We start from the raw sequence: 7,645 nt of genomic DNA, 5'->3' as shown, positions 1-7,645 counted from the left end.
AAAGTTCACAGAGAGAGAGAGAGAGAGAGAGAGAGAGAGAGAGAGAGGATGAGAAAATGTACATTGGGTGGATGAATGAATGCATAGCAAAGGTTTTAAGAACTAGGAAGAAAAAATAAAAGGACTTAAATCGATTATTTAAATGGATCACGGTGGTGGTTGTGGGGGTGGGAGCAGTCTAAAAGTGCCGACGAAAAATAAACCTTAGACATTGTAGTGTGCTTTAATTTCACAAGTGGATGTGTGGAACTGTGCATTGACCCTTTCCACCATTGTGGTGACACTAGTGAATGGGATTCAGTCAAATATGTAACGTGGTGTTCAGGCGGCTTCTTCCATAATACAACACTTTTCCTCAATGGAAGTGCATTTTTTTTTTCTTTCAGACAAAATTTAAGAGAAAATATTTTTCACAGAGATGCACAACATCTGGAATAGTTTATTAGATTGTTTTGGGAAATACAATTCATTTAAATGTATTAAACACATTGTAGTTTGATTATTATCAAGCAGTATCTGAATTATTTGAATTCCATTTTTATTCAATTTGTCATTCTGGATCAAAACAATAAACATACAACGACTAATAAAAACATGTAATCAGTCAGACATGAATGCTCCAGGCACAGGTTTCACTGAATCCCAATCTATGTCTTGTTTATTATATTTATTTATGTACTTTCTCATATTAAAGACTGTTATGATGAACATAATTCCTACATTGTTTACATAAAAAAAATGGACAGGAAATACCAGTTGCTACATCAATAGACCAAAATAACATCTGATTTACCTAAAAACTATGACAGAATGAACATTACCTGAGCTTTCTCACTGAGTGATTATCATTTATCCATAAACAAAAAGGACTCATCAGTTACAAATACAAAATATTGATTGTCTAAAAGTAAGAGTCTCTCTCCCTGTGTTCTGAGCAGCAGAGCAGTTGGGTCGTGTTGGCTTATTGTCAATCCATCTCATGGATGGGTATATTCTAAAATACATAAATACAACAAAGCCTGTCTATAATTAGACTTGAATAGTTTCAAACAGCTGCCCCAACGTCCAATCAGCCTATTAAGTGATCAAACACACAACTTCCAAAAAGAGTTGAAAACAACATTATCTGTTCTTTCTATTAATCAATTGACCACTTGATTGTTAACTTCATCGTACCAGCTTAGTTATCAATAAGTTGCTGCCAATGCAACGTTCATTAGTTGTGTATTATTATTATTATCACCACAGAGTTTCAGGTGGTGATTTAAAAAACTATCACTGTCACAAATCCAGAAAGCATAAAGCTTTAATTATAACGTTTACAGAGTCTTTAGTGTTTGAAAACTGTTTAAAAAGCTGCTTTTTATTGAACTGCAAATGAATAGTGTGGAGTGTAATATATAAAAGTCATTTAAGTTATATATCTGTGTAAGTAAATGTAATGTAGAGGGGCTTGGATTGTATTGTACTGTATGATATGATACCAAGACCATATGTATAAATCCATATATATATATATATATATATATATATATATATATATATATATATATGTATATGTGTATGGATTATTGCTTTGTTACTGTGAAGTTGATACATATTAGCCTTAAGGATCTTAATAATAATTCATGGAAAATCCATAGGAACTCTCTTCTCATGAACTCTTTCTTTTAGATCAGAGACCATAGCATTTTTTTGAACTGGTCATCAATGAGTTGTACATGTAACACACTGAAGGGTTCATTAACGTGTATGCCTGTGCTGCTGTACTGTGCCTTGTGGTGTTTCTGACTGTATGACTTTGTTTTGTACTGTCGAATAAAATATAATTAATCAAATTATTACATTTAAAATGTCCATCTCTGTGTTGCCCTTTTTTTTTGTTGCTTCATTTTAAGATTGTATTACAGTTATATGTGCCACTTTTTATACTTTTCACTAGCACTACACACATAAAGCTGCATCCAGAGGACCACTCGTATGCGCGCGTGTGTGTGTGTGTGCGTGCGTGTGTGTGTGTGTGTGTGTGTGTACGTGTATGAAGTACCTACAACGGTTCAGAGCTTCTTAATATTGGTCATCATGACCCTGAATCAACAGTGTTCATTACAGTAACCAGGGAGTCAAGACAGAGGACCGTATGTTCACAGCAGACAACATTTGGAGATGATTGCTATTTATAAAGCTTTTGTATTGATGTATTGACATATTTTCAAATCAGCAGCGTGTTGCCTGCCATCATAGTTGAGGTAGGTGTGTTTTTCAGTGGTTATATTGGCCTTTACAAACCGGTCCTTTTTGGTTAGGGAGGAGAGTCTCGCCTCCTGTTGTGTGTGTAGGTATATTGTCCTATAATTATGGTCTTACTCAGCAGAAATTATTGTAGGTTATTTTCTCAACTCTTAAAAGAGGAAAATACCTAAATAAATACTTTGTGGATACATGGTTATCATTCACCTTATTTCAGCCCTGACCAAGCGTAAACCCCCTGCACCATTTGTCCAAACTGCAGCCGGCATGAGGGAATTATTACTCAATTATATTTGTGTCCCTGTAATTGAGAAGGTTTTTTAAATGCAAATATTCAGTTTGTAATTGTTCTTTGTAATCCACAGTAATTACCCACTCAGCAAGCCTCCAATGTTGGCCCACTGCAGCTTTAGAAGAGATCAGATGATCTCCATACGGCACATTAGCTTTGAGATACATTCATAGAGGACAAACATTGTTTTACCATAGAGACCTGAATACATATAAACCATTTGCTTTTCTCCACTTAGAACGTGTAACAGTAAACCAGGCAATGCCAACCAAAGCATTAAGTATCAGCCATTCTTTTTACATCATATAACACATGGAAGGGGGTCCTTTATGAATCTAATTCTTGCCATCGTCCCTCCATTTGTTGGTACTGAGTAACGGCTCAGACACATGTAAGCTGTGTGGGTTTCCAAATGATGTCAGGCTAGGACAATCGCAAAGCAATTTTGTCCTTGCAAGGATTGGGTTTAAAAGGAGCCATTATCACAACCAGTAAACAACAGCAATTATGTGTAATTTCATGTCTTTTCATGCTACAAACAGTGAATCTGAAAGGATATACACACAAGGAGAGGTGCTGCACAGCATTATATGATTTGGGGTTTGTCCTAACATACGGCAGGTTTCCATCTTATTGTAGATTTTAACAGAATATTCTGACAATTGGTAAAAGAAAATGCTAATTCATGAGCGATTCCATGCAAATATTCATAGTTAGTTCACCAGGATGAGCAGTAGGTAGCGCTCATTCTCAAGTCAGGTGTCATTTTACTACTGCAGAAGAAGAGGGCGCAACGAGAGGACAGGCAGACTAAGCGATTGTTATATAAAACTGTAAATCATAGCTTGTTTTATGAAAACAAAGCTCCAAGCTGCTGATGTATTGGACACCATAAGTAATATACATGGTTTGGTACATGAGAAAATTAAAATGTTCCCAAATGCAAATTTTTTAGACCTCGCCTGCATTTTCTCTGTACTAAACCCTCTCTAACTTTGTTCTGCTTCACTTTATCAAAGTCAACCTTTGCAGAGAGAATGTTCACATATTGAGCTATGATTTGGGTTAGAGAATGTTCACATATTGTGTTATGATTTGGGTTAGAGAATGTTCACATATTGTGATATGATTTGGGTTAGAGTGTTCACATATTGTGTTATGATTTGGGTTAGAGAATGTTCACATATTGAGCTATGATTTGGGTTAGAGAATGTTCACATATTGTGATATGATTTGGGTTAGAGAATGTTCACATATTGTGTTATGATTTGGGTTAGAGAATGTTCACATATTGAGGTATGATTTGGGTTAGAGAATGTTCACATATTGAGCTATGATTTGGGTTAGAGAATGTTCACATATTGAGCTATGATTTGGGTTAGAGAATGTTCACATATTGAGCTATGCTTTGGGTTAGAGAATGTTCACATATTGAGTTATGATTTGGGTTAGTGAATGTTCACATATTGTGTTATGATTTGGGTTAGAGAATGTTCACATATTGAGATATGATTTGGGTTAGAGAATGTTCACATATTGTGTTATGATTTGGGTTAGAGAATGTTCACATATTGAGTTATGATTTTGGTTAGAGTTGGACCTCACAGCTGCATCATTTCAAAGAAATAATCATCCTGAAAGTGATTTTTTTCTAGGCGGACCTGAAACCTTTTCATTTTTGCTGTGTGTCATCTTCATTTACTCTTAATCAGTAACATATAGACTGATATTTACATATCTGAACAACATCTCACATGTGCACCTTTTATTATAACACCACAATTATTCAAATAGCCCTAGTGGTTGCAGAGATACAGCCTTTTTAGTTTGGGTATGCAATTTTCGAGCAGAGGCCTAAAAATAGGTTTGTGTTCTATTGGTTAAAAAAAGACACTGTAGGCCAATTCTTTTTCCATTTCCCTTTCTCACATTTTGCTTTTGTCGATACAGCGACTTTTCCACCTCATCATTTTGTTCCTCGGCCCAGACTCAAGACAAGGACAGACTAAGAGGTTGTAGCTAAACCTGAACATTGGAACTGTCAATTATATTGGACACCTTTAAAAAGTAGCTCAAGACCCACTTGTTCAGACTTTATTTTATTTAGTTTCTCGTTTAATTATTATAATTATATAATTATTATAATTATATAATTGTTATGGTTTTAGCATGTAGCTTTATGTCTGCATTTCATGTCTGTTTTTTGTCTGTCTTTAATTGTGAAGCACTTTATGACACCTGCTCTTGAAATGCACTTCTTCTCTTCATCTCCTGTTAGTTGTGAGCATGACATTTGGAGAAAGAGACATGACAACATTTGATCTGAGTGTTGCTACATTTGGAATTTTCCCAGAAAGTGTGTAGGTTTAGGCTAAGTTAGGCTACATGTTCGGGTTAAGCATTTAGTTGGAAGGTTAAGGTTATAGCAAGGGGCTAGGGAATGGATTATGTCAAAGAGTTTCCTCCCAAATATAGAAGTACAGACTGGTGTGAGTTGACCAAGTATGAACCTTTTTTTGTTCCACACTGCCCTCTATCGACAAAACACCTGCACTACATGTCACTCCTTAAAATAGGTTGGCAGTTAACATCACATACATATAATGTCATAAGAGTCAGCAAGTTCATTCAACAGCCCAGAGTCCAAAAAGAGAACACATTGTTGGCCTAACTTTGCCCCAAAAAAGCCATGGGTAGAACATGTTTGTCAAGCTAATATGGGTAATCCAAAATGGATTCAATTAATAAACTGTAAATATGTTCCACACATTCAAACTTACTAAACTCTAAAATAAAGTTAATAAGTGCATTTAATTTAATCTAAATCTTAAACATGAGAGTCATTACCATTGCATAAAGCAATGTCAAAACCTCTTTCCTTCTTTCATGAGAAAATTATAATTATCAAGTAATCAATCTTGAACCTTTAAGAGTTTCAGGGTTGTATGTGAAACTCTGCATCTCCATGTTTATATCACTAAGATAGAAACTATACCCTTAACTTAAATCCAGTAATATATTTCTGGTGGCATTTAATCTACTAACTTCTTTTAGATGCATGTCTTTATCGCGCCTCCCTCTGGATGACGGCGACTTCTATTCTAATAGGTGCCAGGTTGCTGTTCTATATGTTATAATATTTGAGTACTTGCACTTGAGTATCTGCACCACTCCCCTGCTGAACAAGTGTCTAAATCTCGCAAAGTATATGAAATAGCACCACCGTGTGGCCTCAGGAGAGAATCACAACCAATTTGCATAGCACATTTCAACAACAAGGCGATTCAAAGTGATTCACATGAAACCATTAAAAGCATCAAAACATAATGCAGATTTAAAAACAGTTAAGAAAACATTAAAACAGTCAAAAAGCAAAATAAAAAATAAAAGTTGGATAAAAGTTGCAGTGCAGTTTAAGAAATAAAATGCAGTAGTGAGATGCAGTAATTGAATCTGGTTCAGTTAAAGGCAGCAGCAAACAGAAAAGTCTTCAATGTGGACTTAAAGGAGCTGAGGGTCTCAGCAGACCTGCAGCTTTCAGGGACCTTGTTCCAGATAAGTGGAGCAGAAAAGCTGAACGCTGCTTCTCCATGTTTAGTTCTGACTCTTGGAACAGAAAGTAGACCCGTCCCAGACGACCTTAGGGGCCGGGATGGTTCATAAGGTAGCAGCAGATCACAAACATACTCAGGCCCTAAACCATTCAGTGCTTTATAAACCAGCAGCAGGATGTTAAAGTCAATTCTTTGTTTGACAGGGAGCCAGTGCAAAGACCTCAGAACTGGAGTGATGTGATCCACGTTCCTGGTCTGAGTAAAGACTCGAGTCTGATTGACTTTTTACAGAGGCCTTGAACACACCGTTACAGTAGTCCAGGCTACTGAAGATAAATGCATGGACACGTTTCTCCAAATCCTGTTGAGACACAAGTCCTCTAACCCTTGATATATTCTCCAAGTGATAATAGGCTGATTTTTTTTTTTCATAATTGTCTCGTTATGAACTACAGTACATAAATGGTGCAGCTGCTGGCAGAGCTTATTGTACACTATCCTACACATTATATATTATATTTCTACATCTACTGACTGACCTCACCCAACACTTGGATCAGTAATATAAAAGTAAGAATAGGTTTTAATGATGATTATCCCTTTGGCCACCATATAGCAGCTGACAACACTAAACATACATTAATATACAGGCTGTGCTAGATTTTTCACAACTAAATATATTTGCCATTTGTTTTATTTCATGAACAACCAAACAACCCATACCTTTTGTATTACAACTATTTTACTTTTAATCGTATACGACAGGAAACGTGCCACGTGACCATGATGTGAAAAAGAACATCGAGTACAGAACTCCTTGTTGTCCTGGTAAACAGGACAAACATGTTTGTTGTCCCACTTTGGGGATGCCACAGCCGGGTTTCCAATTGGTCTCTTGATGCCCAATTAACGTTCTCACATGTTGAAGAGTCTCACCGCGTCTTTTCCATGCAACAGCTTCATCATGTGTATGTCCTCTGCTCACAGAGCTCCTTGTGGACATTTCCTCATGTTTCCTACACTTTAATAATGTGCTTTTGAATAAATAAATATTTAGTTTCGCCTCAGTTAATCAATGATTGCCCACCTGTTGGTTCCAGCTTTGTGAGGAGGTCCCTGCATGGTAATCGGTGAGAGAGCAGCGGCGTGTTCCCATAGATACACCCCAACAGATCAGCTCCCATGATACCCACGCAGCCTACATCGTGGGGACCCGCAGAGTCTCACAGAGTCCCGCTTGCTCCATCGTCTGATGCGCATAGCGGTGCGCACACGGAGCGGATAACTCTAGTAGCTTCTGCAAAATCCATGGATAGCTTACATTTATGACACCGGGACACATCAATAATTGTGTGCATGTGCTCATATATGTATTTATTTTCATTCAGTAACCTTATCTAACCTAGCAGTAGTTTGTTGTTGCCCCTGAACGCCTCATCTGTGCCAGCTGCTGTCCTCTCGGAAGATCTGCGTGCCGCTTCAGCCACTCGACTCTAAACATTTGGCCAGGATGGACCAGCGCTAATGTCATTATAATGGCCTCTGAGCT

Source organism: Taurulus bubalis, assembly GCF_910589615.1.
Source record: "Taurulus bubalis genome assembly, chromosome: 12".
Classification (NCBI taxonomy): domain Eukaryota; kingdom Metazoa; phylum Chordata; class Actinopteri; order Perciformes; family Cottidae; genus Taurulus; species Taurulus bubalis.
This window is presented reverse-complemented; position numbering follows the sequence as displayed.